We start from the raw sequence: 15527 nt of genomic DNA, 5'->3' as shown, positions 1-15527 counted from the left end.
AAGCTGTCAGGTCTGATGTGGATGTGTTTACTAATGTGATCACTACTCAAATTTATCTTTAACCATATCCATATAGCATTTTTAGCATATTGTAGGCCTTCAATGAATAATAAATACAGATCTCTGTCATTCCTTCTTCTTTGAACAAGCTGTTGTCTACCTGGAAAATAATTTTTTATCTACTCATATATCCCTTCCTTATATCACAATAACTCCCAAATGTCAAGAACCCTTACGTGCTAGGTAAAGAATGGAGAACAAAACAGCCATAGTACTACTTTAAAAAGCTTTAATAACTTTCTAAGAAGCTTTCCTAACTTCCTACCCTTATTCCCATTCCCTAAACCAACTTAGGAATACTTTCTAGTGCCTTCCTTCCTCTTATACTATGTACCCCATGATATTGTATATATAAAGTAAATAGAAAAACATAAATAAGTATAAAGGGTAATAGATACAATAAAGTAGAAAGAGATGACTGGGGGAATGTGACAACATGGATATAAAGGCCATGGGGATTTTGTAACTTAGATCAGGATCCTCTCAAGTGATCTTATTACGATACTCTCATTTTGAAGTGTGAAACACACAGGGTAATAAACATTGGGAAAGCATAAAAAATCCCATAAAAGAAATTACATTATGTTTTATTAAATCAGAGTTTAAAAATATCTGATTATGTCTTGAAAAATCAATAACGTTGTATTCTTTTTTAATAATACTCTTCTGTCTTGGGATAGTTAACTGTATTTACTGTTATTTTTCCACATAAGCAGAAAAAATAAAGCCATGAGGGAGTGTATTGGAGATGTCTGCAGTTGAGTCAATCCTGTAGAGTACAGAGTTGATTTATAATTCCATTTGATCCATTTGCTTTAGTGATGGTCTTTTCTCTTCCAATCCAGCATGGTAAAGATCTGTCAGAGAAAACAAATGACTCAGACTCCATGTGCTGTGTCTGTGTACAGTTTATCCGTCGTCCTTCATGTTCTTCCCTTATGCACATCTGACAATGTCTCTCAAGGTTAGTGAAAGAGTGAGCATACCTGCTAAGCAAATTGGAAATAAAATCAGAAATGTTTTTTGGAGAAAATGCAGCAAAGAAGCCATCTCCTGCCTCCTGCCCCAATTTATCATGTCTTTAAGATTTTCTTTTTTGTCTTCTTCATCTCTCAACTCATGAACTTTGGCATTGACATAGCCAAGATGATTTTTTTCTTTCTTTCTTTCTTTTTTATTTTTATTCTTTTTTTTTTTTGGTTGGAGAAGGGGTTATGCTTTGCTGCCCGGGCTAGAGTGCAGTGGTGTGATCAGAGCTCACACCACTCACACTACTGGGGAGTAGTCCTAGCTAGTCCAGAGGCTGAGGCTCAAATGATCCTCCCACCTCAGTTGCTGGAGTAGCCAGGAATACAGGGATGTACACCAGGTCCAGCTAATCGGTTTTTTATGTTTTGTAGAGATGAGATCTGGCTATGTTACCCAGGCTGAACTTCAATGCCTGGCCTGAAGTGATCTTCTCACCTTAGGCTCCCAAAGTGCTGGGATTACATGTTAGAGCACCATGCTTAGCCCAAGATGACTTTTTATGGTTGAATTTTCATGTTTCTATAAACAATAATGATGGTGATGGTGATCTGGTGGCTTTGTCAAAGGTCAAGAAAGTTCCAGGACTGTTGAGTTAGAAATAGCGTGTCACGTTGTTTGGGTCATTCACAGCTGACAGATGGGCAAACCACAAGCAAAGGAAATGAAAAAGACATCTGCTGGGCAATTCTGTAAAAGACAGGATCAATTTTTTGTGGGATAAAGGATTCTTACAATTTTGGACACCGCACTAAGAAAAAAGGAATGCAAAGTAACAAATAAATTGTATGAAAAGTGTTTAGAAAATGAAGAAAAGAAATGGGAAAAATTTACAAATATAAAAGTGCTGATGGATACCACAAACATCACAAAATTCAGAAAAATAACAATATTTGTATTAATAAACACTATCTTCTTTTCCATTACATACTCCCAATTGTAGATGCTATAGGACACTTTTATATATAGCAGAATAACTCTGGCCCTGCAGGTTCACATTATGATACTAAGTAAACTTCATGGTGAGCGGTTAGGAATAGAACTGACAGTCATTGCTATACTTAACAATTGCTTAGCTATTTACAAAAAGACCGCAAAGCTCATAAACTCTCACTAAACCCAAATAAAATGTACTCCTATTTCGATTTCCCCTTTTCTATATCCTAAAGTTGCCACAGGCTACTCTAATGCCCCTTTATAGGAGGCAGAGTATGCCAAGGGGTTGCAGTGGAAAGGGGCAACAGACAGAAATGATGTGGTTTAAATGTATTACAATTGTATATTTTACAAAGACATAGAAGCAAGTTGATGATGATTCTGGAAGAGGACCTGGAAGGAGCCCCAGAAGGTGATGAGCCCTGAGGCTTAAGATTCGTCAGCTTTATAGTAAATCCAACCAATGTACTAGGTGTACGTATTGAGGAACTTGACTATAAAAATTCAGTAAATGTTTTGAGAACCTGTACTAGACAAATTGGGGGGATTTATGATGCACATGGTATGGAGGAAGGGAACCTATTTATTTATATTTTCATCTTGGGATTTTTATCTATGTGAATATATTACCTGTTCAAAAAAATAAGTAAATATTTTTAAATAGAAATTTTAAAAGAAACCAGTGAGACATGGTTCCTATTCCCAGCTTTGATAAGTTTTCTCAAATTATGCAGGGGTGAAAGAAGAAAAAATAACTGAGAGGTTCAAGAACCCTCAGGAATGAACCAAGATATATAAGAATACCTATGAGAACATCTATATCTATGAGAATATCTATGAGACTATTGGAGCATTCAATTCAGACTTAATTCTGAGCAGGAAGGGAAGAAGAATGAAACCACATAGAGTAGAAGGGTATGCAGGCGGAGCCATTGTGACATTAGAAGTCTGGTGCAGTCACAAAAGTTCATTTATAAACTCTCGTGCAGAATGAGGGTCAAGCCATCTCAGATGCTAAGTAGGAATTCAGAAACTGGAAGGCCAGGCAAGGCACAATTGAATGGGCTGGACCAAACTGACCACAGGAGGAAGTCTGCCTTTAAGCAAACTCTCACATGCCCCTGTTTACCACACAGTCACTAAACAAGCCAAGTGGTCCATTACTTGTCTTGTCTAGGAGGTAGCCTCACACCATAGATGTGTGCAAAGCTTCCTCCCTTAGCCCTTTATGAGCCCCTGACCTACACTTATGTGAACATAATAAAATAATTGTCATTTTAAGCCACTACAGTTGGGCAATTTGTTACACGGAACTGTAGCCAGAACACTATTCTTCGTCCATTTATTTTTGAAGCAAGATACTAAGAATGTTGAGTGTAAATTATTTTGAACCAAGTTAGAACATTTTTGTTCAAAGGTCTGGAGGAATTCCCTCAGTGTGTTATGACATGTTGTTAGATGAGTAGATAGATAAGTAACACAACCCTCAGAGAGTAGCAGTTGCTGTAACCTCCAAGAAGCAAAGTGTGTGCCAGTCCTCCTGTACAACTGCATTCGAATCATGCTGAGCTCCCAAGGCCTCTGCAGCCTTGCCGTGCCCTCTTACCTCTAACCTATGTGTGTGCTATCCCTTTTGCCAGGAAGTGCGCTTTCTCCTTTCTCCTACAGCTTCTCGCATGCTATTTCCTTTCTACTACCTTTCATTCCTTCGATCACTTCCGTCCTGTCATCACCACCTTCTTCTTTATCTAAATCTACTTGGCACCACTTCCTCTAGCAAACATTCTGTATCCAACTCCATACAGGGTAAGTGAGCTTAGCTTCTCTAATTTTACAGCCCCCTGCTTTTCTCTTTGTGAGCAATCACCACCTGCAGGTTAACTGCCTATCTGCATAACTCTTTCACAAAATTATAAAATCCCTGAGGATAGGGGAAAAGGCTATTTTATTGTGGTACCACCAATGCTCTAACATGCACCTAGAATTTAGCTCATAGTGTGTGCTCAATATTTATTGACCAAAAGGATAAATGAACTATAACGTGTCCTTTAATACTGCAAGGATTCACTTCAGTGACCTTTTACCCCAGTTTTTGTTAGTATGCATTATGGACTAAATATTTGTGTGTCCCTCTCCCCATCACCCCACTACAAATTCACATGTTGAAATCCTAACCTTCAATGCAATGGTGTTGAAAGGTATGGCTTTTGAGAGATAATTAGATTATGAGGGGAAACCTCCTTAAATGGGGTTAGCACCCTTATAAAAAAAAAAGACTCCAGAGAGTTCTCTTGCTCTCTTTCTACCATTGGAATATACAATAAGAAGTCTGCAAACAGGAAGAGGATCCTCTCCAGAACCTGATCATGCTGCCACTCTGTTGTTGGATTTCCAGCCTCCAGAGCTGTGAAAAATAAATTTTTATTGTTTAAACAATATAGTTGGTAGCATCTTATTATAACACCCCAAGCTAAGACAGTGTATATTGGCCAAATGAGACTGAACCTTTATTCCATTCTCAGAGAAGAGGAGGAACCATTCTGTGAACCAATACCAAGATGTGGGCCAGTGAAAGCCATTGGATAATCTCTATATTGACCTGGTTCCTAATATTCTATGACCAACTATGATGGGCCAGTAATAAAGTGATACCCCCAGTTCTGTTGGAAGTAGTATAACTTCAGAAGGAACTGCCCACACTCTCTTTCAGGAGGCTTTTCAATTAAGCCTGGGCCAGTGTGGGCCATGCCCTGCCCATCTCCACAATTTAGACCTTCAGGTGGCTGTGGTAAAGGAGAAGGTCTGGCCAAAAAAATCATGGTCATGCTGACCCTGACTGAGGCTAGGCAAGGCTGCTCAGAAGCATGGGAAGGATGCAATCCTTAGTCAAATTACCTGGCCCAATTTTTGCTCTGCAACATATTTCCCATGGACGGGTAAAGCTGTACTCATTGATTGCTATGGTCTGAATATTTGTGTCCTCTCCAAATTCACAGGTTGAAACTTAGTCGCCAATGTAATGGTGTTGGGAGGTGGGACATTTTGGAGGTGATTAAGTCATAAGGGTAGAGCCCTAGGGAATGGGATTTTTTCCCTTATAAAAGAGGCCCAAGTGAGCTCTTTCACTTCTTCCATCATCTGAGGTCACCACTAAAAGGCATCATCTATGAACCAGGAAATGGGTCCTTGCCAGGCACCAACTCTGCTGCTACCTTGATCGTGAACTTCTTAGCTTCTAGAACGATGAGAAATCAATTTCTGTTGCTTCTAAGGTACCCAGTTTATTATATTTTGTTATAGCCTGAAAACAGATGAAAAAATTAATAAAATGAAGAAAATGGTAATAGCCACATCACTAGTATGTTCTTGAGATAAATTAGCTGATAAATGGGTAAAATGTAAAGACTTAACGAGGTATGGATAAGACATGGTAAAAACATCAGTAAACGATGAAGGACATCATCTCTATTAATACAGCAAATAAGTGGCTCAGCCATTTACCCATGTCCTTGAGCAAGTCACTTTATCATCTTTGCACCTTTCTGCTCAAATGCAAAATTGAAGTAAAAATTGTATCTACCTACATATGTTAATAAATGTAAAATGCTTAACCCAGAACCTAGCATGCACTAAATTCTCCTTAAAGATTAATGAAACACTGGTATGTATTCTTAAACGCCCGTTGAAAGTTTAGGAAGGTTTTGTTTGTTTGTAAGAATTAAAGGAGGCTTCATGATGAAGGAGGTATGTTGTCTGTGTTTTGTTTTGTTTTAATTTATTTATTTTATTTATTTATTTATTGTTTGAGACAGCCTCGCTCTGTCGTCCAGGCTGCAGTCCAGTGGTGCGATCTCGGCTCACTGCAACTTCCACCTCCCAGGTTCAAGTGATTCTCCTGCCTCAGCCTCCCAAGTAGCTGGGATTACAGGAGTGCACCACCATGCGCAGCTAATTTTTGTATTTTTAGTAGAGATGGGTTTCACCATGTTGGCCATGCTGGTCTTAAACTCATGGCTTCAAGTTATCCATCCGACTTGGCCTCCCAAAGTGTTATGATTACAGGCGTGAGCCACCATGCCTGGCCTGTTGTCTTTGTTTTAAAAAGTAGGTAGCATTTGGACATAGAAAGACAAGGAGAAAAATCTAGGAAATTTTTTCTAACCTAGAGAATTAAACAGGTACACTTTGCCGGCTGGCACTATGGCATATGGTAGGCAAGAAGCAGTAGGGGTGGAAAGAAGAGAGAGGTAATCTGAAGACTTCTAGTCAGTCCAAGCCTTGGCATTTCACAGACTGGGACCCATAGAGTCAATATAGAAACTGAACCAGACCCTTTATTCTGGAGGAATTTCCAGTAGATAATTAAAATTCAGTTTTTACTGCTTGGTCTAGTCTGTTAAAAAAAAAAAAGGAAAAAGTCAATTTTAAAATTGTTCATCAAATTATATGCTCTGTTTTTTACAATTAGAAAGATAATTACCTTTTCTAAGTCAAGGTCTTACACACACACACACACACACACACACACACACACACAATTTTACCCAGTAATTAATACAGAAATCCTATCCCACCTTTTTGACTTTTCTACTCCACCCACATCCCCCTAACCCAGGACAATTTTGGTCACTACAAACAAAAAAACTAGCTGATAGAAGTGTAACCCAAACAAATTATGAACAACAACAACAACAATAACATAAATGTTTATTGCATATCCCGATAGGCTTAACCAGCATTAAAATGATAAAACCTCATTCTGTCTCATTGTCAACTGTTCTACTCTAAAAAAAATCTGTTAAAGATAAGAAATATTTTTTAGAAAGTCAATAAACAAAAAGAAAAAAAAAAAGTCCCCTGGAGGGTATTAGAGTGTTTACCACTGGGAGAGAGCTGCCCTCTGAAGAATAAAGCCAAATTACTGGCTTTTCTGAGCCTCATTGATCGGGGGGGGGAGAGGAAGAATTAAGACAGCTGTTCTTGTCTTAGTTGGAGAAACTGCGAAGAGGAAACTGTGGGTGGTATGTCTGCTGAGTAAGACTTCTCAGAAAAGTGGTTCCTCCAGTTTTCAGGTTCCTGGAGGCCACATGACAGGCTACTTCCTAGCACTCATTCTGAAGACTTTGAGGTCAAGAGCAACCCTGGCCCCCTATCCCTACTACCTACTGCTATCTCATATTTCCTGTGCTTTGGGGCTTTTCACCTAATAAATAACTGTCCTTTGAGTAAAAACACACCCTCCCAAATGCCAAATATATTTTAGTGATGAACTAGTGCAGGAATGGCCCTTTGAAACTTAGAACAGGCCTCACTGAAAAATAGTACACTCTTGTGACTTTAACCTAGGGTCTTCTATGCTAGTTCAGCTTAAATCCTCTGTTATCTCATTATGGAAAACTCACTTTTATAAGGTTCCTCTAATTTTCTGCATAAGCTTCAAATATTTGTTGTTTTAAGTCCTACTTGTCCATAGAGTCTGACTATGAAAATGGAAAGAATCTTATTTTTAAAGTAGTCTAGCCCCTTAGACTAGTCCAGATTTGACTTCTCCAAGCAACATAATTCAGAGAGCTCTTCAAATAAATGATGGTATGATCCTATCTGGGCATCACCCCAGGAGGCAAGTGTCAGAGGTGCCTCAGACTTCTGGACCCAGGCTCTTTGCACTTACTGCAAAGCCTTACTGTCTCCAGAACACTTCCTTTCTGTTTTCCCTCTCCATCTTGTATTAGGATTCTCTTATCCGTACCGACATCCCATCTCCTTCATGTCTATCAAATCTTGCTAGCAGGAAGGCTGAGATCAATCACATATGGCTCAGTTTGAATTTGAATCCCTACACTCACTGTAAGGAAGGAGAAGATTTGCTCTTGACTTGGAGAATTTTAGATTCTTCTTATTTATATGACCAAGAAGAGAAGTTTAAGGGAAGCCTCAAAATTATACCACAAAAACATTTGCTCACTTAGCCCAAACATAAGGCAGATATTGAATATGGTGAAACATGGGCTGGAAAGAGTTGCAAAATTCACTCCCCCCTATGCCCTGGGTCCCTCCTCAGCAGGGACAGCCAAGTTGTTTCCGGCTGACAGCAAACCAGTCCTGATATCCTGTTCTCATGACACACTCAGGCCCTTCACTGTTTCTGTTCATTCCTGACTATCTTTATGCCAGTTGGAAATCCTGCTGCCGCAGAAACTAAAAATGACTCAAAAGTACTCCCTCTCTTTCTTCCAAAATTGTGTTTCTGCACAGTCTGTTCTGTGACCATCACATGACTCCACATTTGCTCATCTGTTCTTATCTGCCCTCAAGTCCTGCAGGTCTTTCTCTGGAATCCTGTCCCCAACTCATTGCTCTTTCTTGTCTCTCCACAGCCTGGTTCTGCGACAGAGGGCAGCAATTTCTCATCCCAAATGCCTCGTCTGGGCTTGCAGAAGTTAGTCTAAAGACAGATTGTGAAATCTTCATTGTCAGTTCTTGGCCTTCCCATCCCCTTTGAGACTCTTCTTCCAGTGGGAAAATTACGCAGGCACGATATGTACGCATACAAGTATTCTTTTATGTGAGTTTTGGTGTTACTAATTTAGCCACACAGTACGACCTAAGCAGCATAGGAATTAAGCCCTAAATATTTCCTAATCATCTGTAAAATATTTTTCTCCATTCCCAATATATTGTCTTAGTTCAGGCCTTCATCATCTTTTTTTTTTTTTTTTTTTACCTGAAACTGGTTTCCTGAGGAGTCTCCGTGCTTCTCACCTGCCTCTAACCTCTTCTTTCCCCATATGTCACACTACTACCGCTGTAATCTACCAAAAATGCAAGTATGACTATTAGTGAATCCCCTGATTAAATGTCTTAGCATCTGTAGGATAGAATTTAAGATGCCTAGCATGATATTCCCGATTTCCTCGGGAGTTGTCTCCTGCTCTACCCCAAGCTGCACTTCAGGTGACAGGAACTATATACACATGATAGTGTTTCTTGACCACTCCATGCTGAGCCTCTACTTCTCCTGGGTCCTCCTCCTAGAATGGCATTCTGTAGGTTCTTTCCTGCAAAATTTCTATTCATCTCTACTCTGGCATCATTTAATTCTGAAAAAAAAATTTTTTTACATAGACCTATAATGTCCTACATGTAATTCCTTTATAGTATTTGCTACTTCATATTTTTATTAAAATGTTTTCAGTTATTTTTCTATTCATAAAGTGTATTTATAGCAGGCGATTTGAAAAATACAGAAAAATATGAAAAAAGACAAAGGAAATTATTCAGAGAGAAATGTACTAACATTTTGAGGTACATTTTCCAATGTTTGTTTCTATGTATATAGTCACACTTTTCTCTATCTTCTTTTCTTTCACACAACACACCTATATAAACACAAATGTAGGTATGCAAAATCTTATATATTTTGTAACTACTTTTATATTTTACTTAAAAATATGAGTGTTGTTATAGCCTTAAGTGTTCAGAGAGTAAGCTCTTTGAAGAACAAGAAGTGTGTGTGTGTGTGTATGTGTGTGTGTAGATATGTGCGTGAGAGAATGTGTAAACAAATACATAAAAACTTCCAGCTGAGTGAATAGTATATAATAGACTCTAAATAATTATTCATTGAACTAATTTATTAACAACAATGAAAGAGACATGGGAGAAAGAAAGAACATGAGATAAGCTGGAACACATGCAAGGTAAAGAGATGAAGAGAAGACAGCCCACCATTTGGAAAGCATTTATGACTTTTAAAGTTTTTATGTACTCTATAGTTGATGCTCACAATAGCCTTCTATTTTCTTTTATTTTATTTTTAATAGAGACAGGGTATTACTATGCTGCCGAGGCTGGTCATGAGCTTCTGGGTTTAAGTAATTCTCCTGCCTTAGCATCCCAAACTGCTGGGATTACAGGCATAAGCCACCACGCCTGGCCACAATAGCTTTCTGAAGTAGCTATAGCAATTATTTGCAAATCAGGAAAGTGAAACTCAGAGAGGTTAAGTGACCTGCCCTAGGTTGTTCACTTTATAAGTGGCAGAACTAGTTTTTTGAATTCATAAACCATGTATTTACATTACTTTACACAGCTTCTGGGGGAAAAAGGGCAGCAACATGATCCCTACCAAGGTCTGGGAGCCTGAAGTGGTATCCACACTGCCTGGCATGGTGCCTGGCACAGAGTGCTAAAACAGTGATTGTTGAGCACAACTAAAAAGCAAACGAGAGAAAGAACAAACAGTAGACAATAGTGAGCATATAGGGTAAGGCACCGCAATCCGCTTTTCTCCATCCTCACCATGCTTGTTTGATCTGAAAAAGCCTCCTAAATGATCTGCCTCCTGCCATTCAACACCCTTTTCATCTATCTTCCATAAACATAAATTGATCATGACAAATGATGTATTGGTTCCCTTTGCTCTTGGGAAAACATTCAGAATATTCTCCTAGCTTAAAAGTTTCTTCAGGAAGGAACACTTTTTTTCTATCTTGATTTCTCATTTTTCTTTCTCTTGTACATGCCACTCAGGCATATTCAACACCTCTAAATCCCTGAAAGTGCTGAAACATTCTTTTCCCTGCTATTCCTGGATTACTGTTATTTTGATAATTTTTTTTTTACTAGTTGTTATTAGTTTTCTATTGCTGTGTAACAAATTACTGTGCTGTAAAAATGTAGCACTTTTAAACAGCACAAATTTATCTCACTATTTCTATAGGTTAGAAATCTGGCACAGTGTGGTTGGTTTACCTTTTCAGGGTCTCATTAGGCTAAAATCCAGGTAGTATCCAGGGCTGCAGCTCTCATCTGGGACTTATGGTCTTCTTCCACACTCACTGGGTATTGGCAGAATTCAGTGCCTCATGGTTGTGGGACTGTGGTCCCTATTTCCTTGCTGCATGGTCCTCTTTCTCTTCAAGCCAACAATGGTGCCTTGGTAATCCTTGTGCTTTGACTCTGATTTCTGCTTCTGCCTTCTGTTTTAAGGATTCATGTGATTACATTAGGCCCATCTGGATAATCAAAGATACTCTCACCATTTTAAGGTCAATTGCTTTGTAACATTACATCTACAAAATCTTTTTGCCATTTAATATAACCTATTCATGGATATAAACACCAGAGAGTGAAGTCCATGGGAAGCCAACATTCTGCCTATCACAATTATAGCATCAAATTTGGCTGAGGGGCCCTTCTTATAAGATTCATGCTCATTTATTTCTCTGCCTCCATTTCTAGAGTATAAGCTTCATGATGTCAGTGACTATGTCTACTGCACAAACCTGATGTGTTGCAGCTGGCTTGTACTAGCTAAGAAGTGCTTATTATTAAATTTTCAGGAATTTTTCCATCTGTTTGTTAAACATAGCTATTATTTTAAAAAACAAATTATATTCTCAAAACATAATAAATGCTCTAATTCATTTCCTGTTTATTGTCATAGTGTTTACTACGATTTATTCTCTTGAAGTTATTTTCCCCGATTCAATCCTTATGGTGGAAATACTATCTAATGATGGCTACCTCACATCTTTTCAACTTCCTGTTCAGTGCCATTATTCGGTTGGCGCAAAAGTAATTGTAGTTTTTGCCATTACAATACATTATGTTGGTAGCTTGAAATTGACAATAGTGGATGTATTGATACCAAATAAATCAGCAACACTAGTTGACATCTTTTTTTTTTTTCCAGGTGGAGTCTGGCTCTGTCGCCCAGGCTGGAGTGCAGTGGCGCGATCTGGGCTCACTGCAAACTCCACGTCCCTGGTTCACGCCATTCTCCTGCCTCAGCCTCCCGAGTAGCTGGGACTACAGGCGCCCGCCACCACGCCCGGCTAATTTTTTGTACTTTTAGTAGAAACGGAGTTTCACCGTGTTAGCCAGGATGGTCTTGATCTCCTGACCTCGTGATCCGCCCACCTCGGCCTCCCAAAGTGCTGGGATTACAGGCGTGAGCCATTGCGCCCGGCGTAGTTGACATCTTGATGTATTGTTTATTTGATTGTTTAGACTTGAGAAAATGATAGTAAAAATGTTAACAGCACAGATTAAGCTTAAAGCAGGTCATGTCTATAGCCATTACACAAAAATTTAAAGAAATATTATTCTTCCGGTATCTAAAACCTGTGATTCAGCAAAGAAGCAGCTCATGATATTGACAAACAAAGGAAGTTACAACTTACCACCTAATTTTACTTTAATCTTATTAATACAAAAGAATCAAGTAATATTCTTATATGAACTATATTCATTAATCAGATACAACCATAGCTTGGCTAAAAATACAATAGTTTAGCAAAAAATAAAATAAAAAAATTCTGTGGAAACAAAATGGCTATATTACATTTAAAATAAAGAGTAAATTGTACACTATACATTCTTTATATTAATGTTTTATATTAAAAAGTATACATTTATGTATGTGTGCATAAACATACATTTTTACACCATCATGAAACATTTACCAGCCCACCACTGAATGCATTGAATATACTCCTAGAGCTCATCACAATGCCTAGCACATATGGCGTGCTCAGTAAATGTTTGTTTAATGAATGAACGGATAGAAGCCATGGTCTACATGATTGACCAGAGAACACAGGCTGAGTGGAAAGGGAATAGAGGCCAGAAAAGAAGCAACAGTTTGGGGAAGTTGGGAGGATTCCAAGAACTAGAGGTCAGTTGAGAATTTCTATAAGATTCTACAGAAGTTATAAAGTAGGAGACCAAAAAATAATTAAAGGAGCTGTGACAAGACAAAGCATCTTAGGAGTTAGAGAAAGCTAGGGACTAACCATGTGCAAGGCCCTGCACTGTTAGTCCACTTTAAGTTAATCTTTTATAGTACTCACAAAACCTTCATTTATCCTCATTTTATAGGCAAAGAAACTAGGTAATTAAGGTTAATCAACTGGCCCAGACTCATTCAGCTAGTAGAGGGTAGAGGCCAGAGTGTTCTAAACCCAAAGCCTGCACTTTTGAGGGCTACACCAAATGGAAGTGGGAACAAGGCTGTGAGGAGTTGTAATTCAAGAGCTTACTACTCACAGTGTGTTCTGAGGAACAGAAGAGGGGATTTTTGTTAGAACGTTGATTCTCAAGCCCTACCCCAGATCTACTGAGTCAAATCTGTGTTTTTTTTTTTCTGTCTTTTACAAGATATACTGGAAATGCCTATGCACCTTGACATTTGAAAACCACTAGTTTAGGAGGCAATTGTATCAGCAGGTAACCACATTGCAGATGGTCATTAAAGTCAAAGAAATCAAGAAGTACTATCAGGTATATTGTAAGATTGAACTTGCCCAAGTAAAGTGAGGGTGCTCCTTCTAGCATGTGGCATATTAAAATCACCTAGAGACCTTCGTAAAATGCCAAGGCATTAGTAATTTTAAAGTGATTCCAATATATAACCAAGGTTGAGAACTTATCAGGAGCATCACATTAGTCATGTCGTTCCTCTCAGATGTGAACAGTAGCCCCTACTTATCAAAACAAACAACGAAGCAAATGTCCGTGGATCTGACTTGAGAGGCTGAAGCATCTCCTCCCCAGGATATAATTACTCTTCAGCCTCACAGTGGTTTTCTAGCCTTGCTCTTTACACAATAGCCCTGCCTTCCAACCCCAGAAACAGACTGGCTTATAGGATTTCACATTTCATGTGCCTCTCACCTGGCACACCCTCTTTTCTCCTTGCCACCAGACCACATCCTTTCCTTCCTCCAGCCCACATTTATTTCTAGACCTAAAATGATTTCTTAATGTCAACCTTTTATTCTGCTTACATGGCATCATACCCCTCACCAGGATTAAACTGTACCAAAGATACTTGGAAACAAATTGAACAAAATAAACAGAATTTTATGGAGGCTACACAGTTCTATTTGTTCAAATCAAGTATTATCCTTTTTAAAAAAATGCCACTACAGCTAGTTTCCTCTATCTGGATCCTCTGCTGTGCAGTAACAATACAAGGCCCACAAAAGAGGGCTGAGTTCCTTCCCACATGCACTGCTTTTTCTCCAGTAATAGACTGTATTTTGGATGACTGCCAGGCAACAATAGTTGACTCATGCTGGCCAGCTCTCAACATAGGTCTCCGAAGAAGCTGGGGAACAGGGCAAATTGACGCTTCCAGTTTTCTCTCAATAATCCCTCCCCAGGGTTCAGGTTCACATGTGGACTTCTGTTACCAACCTTGTTTGATCTCTTTAAAGAGGTCCCTTGCCTCCATTTGGGTGACATGAAGACTCCATAAGAACAGCAATAGGAATACTTAAGATCTTCTTGTCACATGATAAACAGACTGATTAGATCTTCTGGTTTAGTGACTTCCTCTTCACTCTCACCAGCTACTGAAAGTGTGGCCGGTCGCTTTGATTGGGGATATAACTGATTCTTTGAACTTTGCTCCATTCTTAACAGTATTCCAATACTGTAATTAGATAGTGGGCTGTATAGACTGAAAAATGGTTTTGCTAAGTGTAATGGGAATTGTTTCCAGGTTACCCTTTCATCATAAGAATTCACTAAGGCATGCAAACCAATTTCATTTATTTCTTCTTCTGTTTCTCAGAAAAGGGCCTTTTTTAGCAGGGTGGTGGTGGGGAGGATGGTGATAGCTTATAGAAATTCCAGAAAACAAGGGATGGAGATGAAAGATGTTTAAAACAAGCAAACCAAAACAGTCTCTAAGAAGGAAGTCAAACAAAATTCTTTTTGATATTTGAAAAGCTTTAGTTTTGTTTTGTTTTTTTTTGTTTTTTTTTGAGACGGAGTCTCGCTCTGTCGCCCAGGCTGGAGTGCAGTGGCGCGATCTCGGCTCACTGCAAGCTCCGCCTCCCGGGTTCACGCCATTCTCCTGTCTCAGCCTCCCGAGTAGCTGGGACTACAGGCGCCCGCTACCACGCCCGGCTAATTTTTTTGTATTTTTAGTAGAGACGGGGTTTCACCGTGTTAGCCAGGATGGTCTCGATCTCCTGACCTCGTGATCCGCCCGCCTCGGCCTCCCAAAGTGCTGGGATTACAGGCGTGAGCCACCGCGCCCGGCCGAAAAGCTTTAGTTTTGATTTATGCCCAGACTTGTACTCTGTTACTTAAAATTCCCTGTATTTAGGTTATAACTTCTAGGAGCATAGATACTCATCTTCATTCATTGATTCATGCATACATACATTTAATCATTAATTCATTCATTTATTCAGTAACATTTACTGGATATTTGATAGAAACAAAGGGTTCAGGATAAACAAAAATAAGACATGTTCCCCAACCTCAAGTAGCTCAGAATCTAAAGGAGCAGAAAATTTCTAAATTATCCAAAACTTATACAGGTGCTAAAATGTAAACCTCTAGAAAATACAGTGGGAACCCAGCAAATACCATGATCGACTCTGTAGGGGCAGCAGTAGCAGGGTGGAACTTTTTTCTTAGTAAAGAAAGAAGAAAATTCCTGAAAAGAAAAAAAAAAGCTTCAGAACCAATTTTCTATAATCAAA

The 15527-nt window shown here is 39.0% G+C and overlaps 1 long non-coding RNA gene across 2 annotated transcripts in view; it reads right to left on the bottom strand.

Annotated features, from left to right (window-relative positions):
- Positions 1–631: 631 nt before the first annotated feature.
- The window catches only part of LOC117974993 (uncharacterized), a 93013-nt gene continuing 78117 nt past the window's right edge, over positions 632–15527 (bottom strand). The window contains exons 5-6 of one of the 2 annotated variants that reach the window (XR_008620236.2): positions 10777–11003; positions 9576–10235 (exon numbers count right to left, since the gene is read on the bottom strand). This is a non-coding gene — a long non-coding RNA (uncharacterized LOC117974993). Of the gene's footprint in view, positions 1047–9575; positions 10236–10776; positions 11004–15527 lie in introns of those variants that run through there. The other variant, XR_008620235.2, reaches the window with a different exon arrangement.

The sequence above is a fragment of the Pan paniscus genome, chromosome 9 (genome assembly GCF_029289425.2).
Source record: "Pan paniscus chromosome 9, NHGRI_mPanPan1-v2.0_pri, whole genome shotgun sequence".
NCBI lineage: Eukaryota > Metazoa > Chordata > Mammalia > Primates > Hominidae > Pan > Pan paniscus.
This window is presented reverse-complemented; position numbering and strand designations above follow the sequence as displayed.